Source organism: Capricornis sumatraensis, chromosome 20 (genome assembly GCF_032405125.1).
Source record: "Capricornis sumatraensis isolate serow.1 chromosome 20, serow.2, whole genome shotgun sequence".
Taxonomy (NCBI): domain Eukaryota; kingdom Metazoa; phylum Chordata; class Mammalia; order Artiodactyla; family Bovidae; genus Capricornis; species Capricornis sumatraensis.
Window position 1 is genome coordinate 62,782,934 of NC_091088.1, and position 11,077 is coordinate 62,794,010.

Sequence of the window (11,077 nt, forward strand, 5' to 3'; positions counted from 1 at the left end):
TGATTAAAGTCTAGAGTCACAAACTGAAGTAAAAGTTGCTACTGCTGCTAAGTCGCTCCAGACGTGTCCGACTCTGCGACCCCATAGACGGCAACCCACCAGGCTCCCCCGTCCCTTAAGCTGTCATTTAAAGGATGTTTGTTAAAATATTTGCCAAAAGATGCTACAGCAACATTATTGATTTTAAATTATTTCTGTTATACATTCAAGTCTCTGAAAACTGTCAGAAAATAGTATATACCAGATCATTAAAATGATTCCTGTCACCGAGGTTACTATCCTATCAGACCTGTAAAATCTGTAAAGGACTTAAAGTTCAAAGTTAACTGTGAATTCTTTCTTTACTATTCTTCTTCGTTGCTGTTCAAACATTGTCACTCATAGAGCAGAATTTTCAACATTATTAGTTCAAATAAGCTTGTTAAAAATGTGGCACACTGAGCCCACTCCAGGATATTTGTATCAGGAAGTGCTTTTTAAAAATATTTCCTGTTTTTTATGATAGACAGTTTGTCATCTGTCAACTGAGTACAACACTCAAAAATAAATATGCCAATTTTAATCTGATTGTAATTTCTCTTCCAAATCAGAATAATTTCTGTAGTGGTTGATGGATCGTATCTCATCCTCTTTTCTTGGCGTTAAAAATCTGGTAGAATATATTATAGTGTAAAAATTATATTCCTGTGTAACACCAGACATTCTTCTAAATCAAAGCCATTTCTCTTGCTGGTTTCCTCTTGGGTCACATTAGGAAGTCTTCCCATGACCACATGGCACCTGTACTTTGTATTTCCGGGATGGCTGACATTCCAAGATGTGGCCATAGACTTCACTCAAGAGGAGTGGGAATGCCTGGACTTCAGTCAGCGAGAATTGTACAGGGACGTGATGTTAGAGAACTACAGGAACCTGGCCTCCTTGGGTGAGGATAACTGCCTTCCAGAATCCCCTCTCTACCTACGGGTTTTGGTTTCTGCATTTCTAGAATGTCTCCTAGAATCTTCTGCTCCTTATAATATTTTCAGATCCCTGCTTTCTATGGGAAAATGGATATTTATGAGTTGAGAAAGAAGACCTCATGATGATTCACTATGATTCTAACTTTTCCTTGGTGGAACCTGCCTCCTTCTTCTAGGTTAGTGCTAATTCTGTAGGTTCTGTGGTATAAAAGGGTGCCACTCTCCTTTATAAATCAGATATCTCCTACTTACTTACTTTGGCCTTAGTAGTACTTGACTAGAATCTCAAGATCTTTTCTTTATGTATTTTCTAGTTATAAAAGTGCTTCGATGAAGTATTTGGGGATATAACTTTCTAGGCTATATTAACATTCAACCATGACTTCTCTAGAATGTTAATAGTAATAATGTAATGGGCAAAATTATGGTCATGTCTGACTCTTTGTGACCCTATGGAATAGTCCATGGTATTCTCCAGGGCAGAATACTGGAGTGGGTAGCAGTTCCCTTTCCAGAGGATCTTCCCAACCCAGGAATCAAATACAGGTTTCCCACAGTGCAGGTGGCTTCTTTACCAGCTGAGCCACCAGGGAATTTTAATACAGCTTGGGAAATTATGTCCCCAAATACTTTAGTTCTAGGCTGTATTAACATTCTACCATGCCTTCTCTGGGCTTCCCAGGTGGCACTAGTCATAAAGAACCTGCCTGCCAATGCAGGAGACGTAAAAGAAGTGTGTTTGATCCCTGGGTTGGGAAGAATTCCTGGAGGAGGACATGGCAACCCACTCAGTACTTTTGCCTGGACACTCCCATGGACAGAGGAGCCTGGTGGGCTACAGTCCATAGGGTGGCAAAGAGTCAGACAGGACTGGAGTGGCTTAGCACATGTGCCTTCTCTTCTCACTTGAATATATATTAGATTGGAAACTGATGAATCTCTCATAAAATGAATATTCATTTTCCTGATAGCAGGTCTTGTGGTCTCTAAGCCAGATCTGGTCACCTTTCTGCAAATAAAAAATCCCTGGGATGTAAGGAGACTGGAGATGCCAGCCATATACACAGGTATGTATGAATGGATGGAGCCGATGAGTCAACGACAGGTCCAAAGATTAGTGAGGAGTTCATCCTTTGTCATGTGGTTTGGGAAGATCTGCTTCAACGGAAATGATTTTTAGAGAAGTCTGGGTTTCTTTCTGTTGCTGTCATAGGCGGATATCACCTGCTCCATTCTGTCTCTTTAAATTATTCCTGAATTCATCTCCAGTGATTACTTTTCTCAATCACAGTGAGAACTGAAATCCCTCTCTTGGCCTGTGACAACCTGCATGAATCTACTACTATTCAATTTCTCCAGTGGGCGGGGGGTCGGGGTGAGGGGTGTGTGTTGGCGCCCTAGGAAAACTGGACATTTCTGAAAAACTCTAAGACGCTCCTATTAAAGTTTCTACCTCTAGATGGCCGTGTGTGAGCAGAATTGTAGACATACTGCCAAAGTTCTAGGAATATTGGGGACAGAGTGGATTTTTTTTTTTTTCTGACTTATAATTTCTAAAACACTGGAAGCTTAAAATATGATCTTATAGATTTTAAATTCACGTAATTTCTTCACTGCATGAACCAAAACCTCCCTAAAGAGAAAGAATGCCAATCTCAGGGTTGTTTCAAAGTTTCTGTTTTTTTCATACGAACTCATATGAAATGTTAAGTGTATCTGCCCCAATTCCTCAATGCTAAAAGACTTAAGCATATTCAATTAACTCAAAGAATTTTCAAATAAATTGGCTTAAGAGCTTAAAACATTTTCCACCATATTTTTAATTGTTTCAAACTATTATAATGCTTAGATAATAGAATCTTTTTAAAACGTTCTTATTGGAGTATAACCTGTTTACAATGTTGTACTGCAAAGAGAATCCATTTTACGTGTAGATATCTACTCTTTTTAAGATTTCCTTCCCAATTCGATCTCCACAGAGCATTGATAGTGTTCACACCATATTTTTAAAGTCTCTTTTCTTAATTTCTCAAGAACTGCTTCTTTATTTAATGAATCTTGTTATCAGCTTCCCCAGACTTTGTCCTACATGTCCTTGCTTTCTGATTAGACCTATGTCAGTATCATTTATGATTTTTGTATTGAAACCTCATATAGAACACGCTAAAATATAAAGTGGGTTAAAGAATTAGAGGGCACCTAGTGGCATTGGCATTTAAGATGACTTAAGTGGAAGAGTCATCATTAGACTGCCGGTCTCTCCTTCATTTAGTGGTTCTTGTAGCTTTTTGTTTTGCTCTTTCCTCTACACCATACTTCTTTGTCCTCTCATTTTGTCACATTTTGTGGGTTTGTGGTCTGTTCTGCAGGCTGCAGGATCCTAGCTCCTCTTGGTCTGTTGTCTTCCCCCTAGGGGGGGTGGTTGTTCCACAGGCTTGTACCCTTACCCCCTTGATCTTGGCTTTGATTGCTGTTATTGTGACCCAACCTCCCCTGGATATTGAGGGGAGTGTCCCCTCGGCTCTATGGTTGTCTCTGCCCTGTCAGGTGTAGGGTCTGCTCCCTGGTTGGTGGAGAAGACCCCCAGATCCGTTTCTTCACTGTGATTCTGGTCTGTGGTCAAGGCAGTTAGGATTGGAGGACACCTACTGGGAGAGAAGCCACTAAGGATTGCTCCTCTGGGATTGTTCACCTTGGGGTGTGCTCATGCACTGTGTGAGTCTCACGTGACCCCATGTTGGCACTGCCCTTGGCCCCCTTTCAACCATGGGCATGGTGGCACATTGCTCTGGTGCCAGCAGCTTTCACTTTTAGGGATTTACATCCACTGTTTGTGAAAGCAGAGAGGTCTGCCTCCTCAGATGTTGTTTTCACTAGAACACCAGCATAAATCCCGTGAACTCAGGTCCCAGAATTACATTCATGGAGCTGGACCTGCTCTGGTGCTATGGGGGCAGCTCAGACTCTGGCCTGGCCCCACCCCCTAGTATACATCTCCACAAAGTCTACAGCTGTTAAACCTACACCTCCCATGGCTGGGGGAGCCCTGTTGTCCACTCAGATGCTCTGCAGGGGCTGAGTTGACAAAGCCAGTTGCAGGTGTAAAAGCATGGTTTTTGCAACTGTGAGGAGAGACTTCAGGTTTTCTTCCTTAACCTTGGGGATCAGCTGAGCTTTCAGCTACCCACAGAGTGCAGGAGTCTGCTGATTGTGGAGAAGGTGCATGGGGGAAGGCTGTGGCTGGAGCTCAATATAGCCCACCCATGTGGTGGCCCTTCCTAGTGCTTGGGGAGAAGGGGCCAGCACAGGGGGAAAGGGGCTGCAGTGGTGGATCTTCCCTTTGGGCATCACTCAACAACGGCGCTCTGCTCTCTGGTGATTCAGGCTTCCTCCACAGGCATTCTTGTTTATAGAGCTCCTCCCTCACCCCATCCCCTCAGGATGTCTCCTCACAGCCCACAGCAGTCCTCGGCCTGAGTCTGCTCTCCAGACCCCACTTTTCAGCACCCAGCCTTTGTCTGCTGCAGTGGACACCTTCTCAGGCTAGGTAGGCAGGACTGGGATCAGTACCCTGTGTACAGGTCTCACTCTGTCCTGCTGCCACAGACTGATGCCGTGTTCTCTTCCCACAGAGAATGAGCCTCCCCTTCTGTCCCAGTTGAGCTCACACCAGACCCAGTAGATAAGAATAGTAGATAAGAAAACTTTCATTTGGTATCTTTCAGCTGTGTCTTCTCACAACATCCGTGGTTTGATGTCAAAGAATGCAAGATTAGAAAATTTAATCCAAAAAGCAAACCTAGGAATATATGAAAGGTCTCACCTTGGAAACGAACATTTAATGAAAGTCCGGGAATATATGGGGGTATGTGAAAGACCTAGAAGATGTTTATATGGACAGAAAGAAACCAAGACAGTTTCACACAATGTGGACATTACTGCCCAAGGAAATGAGCAATGTCAGTCAAACTGCAGAACACACCCATTTCAGTTATCAACATCTGCAGAGAAGTGTATCTCTTCAAGCAAAGGCTTAAATCCGTTTTTGAAACATACACGTTCTCTGAAGAGAAATGTGGAAAATCTGGAAAGTCATCCAGTCTCTATTGCAAATATTCTTGCAAACCACTCTGAACACAGGCTTCTATTACACATACATTCAAGCACGTCTGAAAACCAGAAATTGAAAAATGATGGGGAAAACTCACAATATAACCAGTTTGAGAGATCTGTGAGCAAGGGGTCATTATTCTTCCACCAACAGACAGATTCTCTCTGTTCCAAAATGTGTAATGTTGATAATAATGGAAGAGAGTTAATCCCACCATCATTGTTCAATACACATCATGATACAGTTAATACGGAACAACTTCTCACGTGTAATAACACAAGTCAGGCCTTAAGTAAGAGCTCTACCCCAAGTGATTACAAGAATATTTATGATGGAGTGAGAAGCCATTCATGCAATGAAACTGGGTGTAAAACTACACAAGACTTTAACCCTTTGAAACATCCGGGACCTCAATCTTCAGACAAAGAGTCTAAAAATAGTGCATGGAGTAATATCTTTTATCAAACATCAGGTCTTCCACTAAATGAGAGTACACATACTGGAGAGAAGACTTACAATTGTGAATATGGTGATGTTTCTAATCAGTCTTCAAATCTCACTCAACAGCAGAGTATTTATAATCCACAAAAAAGTTATAAGTGTATGAATGTGAGAAAGCCTTTACTAACTCATCCAGTCTAAGTAGACACAGGAAAATTCATTCAGGATGGAAACCTTCCAAATATACAGAGTGTGGCAACACCTCTAAGCAGAATTCAGAGCTTAGTCAAGATCAGCAAATCCACACTGGCAAGAAACCTTATGAACGTAAAGAATGTGGAAAAGCATTTATGTGTTACTCAAACCTTAGTCAACATCAGAGAAGTCACACGGGGGAGAAGCATTATAAATGTACAAAGTGTGGCAAAGCCTTTAATCAGAAGTCACATCTTACTGAACACCAGCGAATTCATACTGGAGAGAAGCCTTATAAATGTAAGGATTGTGGCAAAGAATTTAAGAAGTGCTCAGGTCTTACTACCACCAGAGAATTCATAATGGAGAGAAACCTTACAAATGTAAGGATTGTGGCAAAGAATTTAACCAGTGCTCAGGTCTTACTTACCATCAGAGAATTCATACTGGAGAGAAGCCTTATAAATGTACAGAATGTGGGAAATCCTTTAGTCAGAACTCAACTCTTACTCAACACCAGCAAATTCATACTGGAGAGAAGCCTTATAAATGTAAGGATTGTGGCAAAGAATTTCACCAGTGCTCAGGTCTGTCTTACCATCAGAGAATTCTTACTGGAGAGAAACCTTATAAATGTACAGAATGTGGGAAATCCTTTAGTCAGAACTCAACTCTTACTCAACACCAGTGAATTCAAACTGGAAAGAAGCCTTATAAATGTAAAGAATGTGGAAAAGCCTTCAGTCACTACGCAACTCTTACTCAACACCAGCAAATTCATACTGGAGAGAAGCCTTATAAATGTAAAGAATGTGGAAAAGCCTTCAGTCACTACGCAACTCTTACTCAACACCAGCGAATTCATGCTGGAGAGAAGCCTTATAAATGTTAGGATTGTGGCAAAGAATTTAACCAGTGCTCAGGTCTTACTTGCCACCAGAGAACTCATACTGGAGAGAAACCTTATAAATGTACAGAATGTGGGAAATCCTTTACTCAGAACTCAACTCTTACTCAACACAAGCAAATTCATACTGGGGAGAGGCCTTATAAATGTAAGGATTGTGGCAAAGACTTTAGTAAGCACTCAGGTCTTACTTACCATCAGAGAATTAATACTGGAGAATAACCTTATAAATGGAAAGAATGCAGAAAAGCCTTCAGTCACCACTCAAGTCTTATTCAACACCAGCGAATTCCTACTGGAGAGAAACCTTACAAATGTAAAGAATGTGGAATAGCCTTCATCAAGCACTCACATCTTACTCAACATCAGAGAATTCATACTGGAGGAAAAACCTTACAAATGTAAGGAAAGTGCCAAAGGCTTTAATCAGAGCTCTCACCTTATTAGATACCAGAGAGCACGTACGGGAGAGAAACCCTATTAATAAGTGATGGAAGAGGTTTGTCCTAAACACACACTTAAGAAAATATAAGACCATCTATTTAAGAAAGAGAAGGAGTGACATTAAAAAAAATGTAGAAAAGTATTTAATAAAAATTAAATATAAATAAATACCAGAAATTGCACACTAGAAAAAGTGAAAGTCGCTCAGTCGTGTCCACCTCTTTGCAACCACGTGGACTGTGTCCATGGAATTCTCCAGGCTGGGATACTGGAGTGGGAGGCAGATTCTTTACCAACTGAGCTATCAAGGGAAGCCCGTACAATAGAAACCATTTCATCAATCCTGTTTTTTGAAATTCCTCTTCAGGAGAACTATTGTAGATAGTAATCCATAGTTAAAACAGAAAATTGATATGTTATTATGGATCACAAGATGAAGGTTGGTATTTAGAAATGTACAATTATTAGCAATATATCTTTGTTTATATTGACATAATTTGTGATTATTTGAAAACCAAAATAAATGTCATTCAACTCTGAAATTACACCATGCTGCTGTGTTTCATTTCTAGTGTGTAGGCAAAGTTATGTTTTTGATGATTGCTATCTCAAAGGTGAGACAAGGCCTTCTATCCTAGGGAGAAATCATTTATATTTAGTCTCCATTAGAAGATTAAGGACACAGGAATGTAACATGTACATCTAAATGGAGGTGTTAGTCATTCATGTCAAACATCCCCATAGGTCACCATGAGGTAAGTGTTCAGGGAGTAATTCCACATATAGTAAGATGTGTATTTTCAATAGTTATGTCACTTGCTCTCTAAGTAAAATACTTAAAATGCTTTTTAAGTAAAATACTAAATACAGTCTTGGGACCTTGAGAAGTAGGGGAAATTAGGAATGAATTTACATATATATGCCACTTGAGACGTTTAGAACAGGATTAGGAAATTGTCCTAATGAGTAGAATTACCTCAGTGGTCCAGAATTCCACAGGAAGTTTGGAGAATAGAAGGAGAAAAATATGAGAGACCTTTGTCTATATTGGTAGGAAGGACTCACTCTTAAGTGTAGTCTTAGGATACAGAACATGGAAGTTATATAAGAAGTGAATTTTGTATAAAACTGATTTTTCAGGATTTAGATCACTGCCAACATTTATCCCACTACACCTCACATTCCCTGGTTCAGGTGCTTCTGTGATATTGTGATATTGGAAACTGTGATGTTCCTGCTTTTTGACTTTAATAAGGATTTTTGAAAGATTTAGTGAGGGATGTGTATAAGCTGCCGAAATTAATGTAGCAAGCTGCGTCTTCTTAGTACCCTTTGCTTTGGAAAATGAACACTCACCTGTGTTTAATACAGTTCTTGCATTTTGGGAATGGAGGTTTTCATCACTCAAGCCCAGGTCTGATCATTTCCGTTAGTAATATACTCCGCACTCATTTTCCAGACAGAATTCTTATCACATCTTTGTATTTTCTACAATATTTATAAGAATGTAATTGCTTATGTATGTTTAACTGGTAAATCTAAAATAGAATGCAACACAAATGACAGAGATTTTCAAAGGAATAAAAGATTCAGAACCAAGAGCTCTAATTTTTGTCTTTATGTGTTTTTGCACCCTAGTGTATTTTAAAAATACAGAATATTGCCACAAATAAATTATAAAGTTTAAGCACAGAAATCTATTCCTAATTTTATAAACATGAATCATTTTTTTCCCAACTAATGTATGTCTGTGTGCATGAAAATGTTAACAGTATATGACTGTTTTACTGTTTTTGATATTTTTGCCAGTTACCTCAACTGGTAAAACATCCATTAGAGTGGTCTCTGCGTTCAGTTCAATTCAGTCGCTCAGTCAGGTCTCTGTGTTGACTTAATTCTTTTTACATAAAATCGAGCTCAGATCCGTTGAAGAAAATCCCAAGCTCTACATTTTCTGAATATTTGATCAAATATTCCAAATAATTTTGAACAGCAATATTTTTTAATCTAAAATTATTTATGTGGCTAATTCAAGATTACAAAGTAAAAAAATGTTAGAAGGTTATATAGTTCAGAAATGATCAAAAGGATTGTTTTCTCTGCTTACTAATCGATTAAACCTGTAAAATCTGTAATGCGCATAAAGCTCAATAATAACTATGAATTCATACCTGGCTCTTTTCAGTTCAGTTCAGTCGCTCAGTTCTGTCCAACTCTTTGTAACCCCATGGACTGCAGCACATCTGACAATCACCAACTCCCAGAGCTTACTCAACCATGTATCCATTGAGTCCGTGACACCATCCAACTATCTCAACCTTTGTTATCCCCTTCTCCTCCTGCCTTCAGTCTTTCCCAGCATCAAGCTCTTTTCCAATGAGTCAGTTCTTTGCATCAGGTGGCCAATGTATTGGAGTTTCAGCTTCAGCATCAGTCCTTCCATTGAATATTCAGGACTGATTTCCTTTAGGATGGACTGGTTGACTCTTCTTGCAGTTCAAGGGACTCTGAAGAGTCTTCTCCAACACCACAGTTCAAAACCATCAATTCTTTGGTGCTCAGTTTTCTCTATACTCCAGCTCTCACATCCAAAGCTATGGAAAAACCATAGCTTTGATTAGATGGAAATTTGTCGGCAAAGTAATGTCTCTGCTTTTTAATATGCTGTCTAAGTTGGTCATAGTGTTTCTTCCAAGGAGCAAGCATCTTTTAATTTCATGGCTGCAGTCACCATCTGCAGTGACTTTGGAGCCCAAAACAATCAAGTCTCTCACTGTTTCCCTTGTTCCCCCGTCTATTTGCCCTGAAGTGATGGGACTGGATGCCGGGGCTGTTTGCCATGGCTCTTTTACCTCCGTGCTATTCACAATGGCCATTTATCAACTAGAGATTTAGTTCAAACTAAGCTTGTTCAAGATGAAAAACTGTGGCCCCACTCTAGAACTCTTGAATCACAATATGCTTTTTAAAAATATTCCTGCTTTGACTGATATTTATCCTGTGCAACACAAGGAAAACCCTCAAAACTAAATATGCCTCTGTTGATCACAGTTAATAATTTTTCTCCCAGATGAATGAATGACTCCTAGTCACTCAGTCACGTCCCATTCTTTCTGACCCCATGGACTATAGCCTGCCAGGTTCCTCTCTCCATAAGATTCCCCAGGCAAGAATACTGGAGTGGGTTGCCATTCCCTTCTCCAGGGGATCTTCCCAACCTAGGGATTGAATCCAGGTCACCTGCATTGCAGACAGATGCTTTACCATCTGAGCTACCAGGGAAACCCAAGTGGCTTTGTGAATCATATGTCATCCTGTTTTCTTCAGGTTAGAAATGCCCTAGAGCATATTACTATGTAAAAAAGAATCTTATTCTATACCTACAGACACTCTTCTCATTGAAAAACTAGCTCTCTGTACTTTCTATTTTCAACTTGGGTCACATTAGGAAGTCTTCCCACAGTCACATGGCATCTGTCCGTTGTATTTCAGGGGCAGCTGACATTCTGGGATGTGGCCATAGAGTTCACTCAAGAGTGAGAGAGTCAGTTCCTAGGCAGGTTGATAAGAAGTCCGAGGGTCCCCAAGGAGAGAGGGGTCTGGAATTCTCAAGAAGAAGCAAAGGACAAACTTTTTGTCTACATTCTTTCAGTTCAGTTCAGTTCAGTTCAGTCACTCAGTCACGTCCGACTCTTTGCGACCACATGAATTGTAGCACACCAGACCTCCCTCTCCATCACCAACTCCTGGAGTTCACTAAGACTCACGTCCATCGAGTCTGATGCCATCCAGCCATCTCATCTTCTGTCGTCCCTTTCTCCTCCTGCCCTAATCCCTCCCAGCATCAGAGTCTTTTCCAATGAGTCAACTCTTCGCTGAGGTGGCCAGAGTACTGGAGTTTCAGCTTTAGCATCATTCCTTCCAAAGAAATCTCAGGGCTGATCTCCTTCAGAATGGACTTGCTGGATCTCCTTGCAGTCCAAAGGACTCTCAAGAGTCTTCTCCAAAACCACAGTT

The 11,077-nt window shown here is 40.4% G+C and overlaps 1 pseudogene; it reads left to right on the forward strand.

Annotated features, from left to right (window-relative positions):
• The first annotated feature begins 765 nt into the window (after positions 1-765).
• On the forward strand, positions 766-7,100 carry LOC138096879 (zinc finger protein 420-like; annotated as a pseudogene).
• Positions 7,101-11,077: the final 3,977 nt, after the last annotated feature.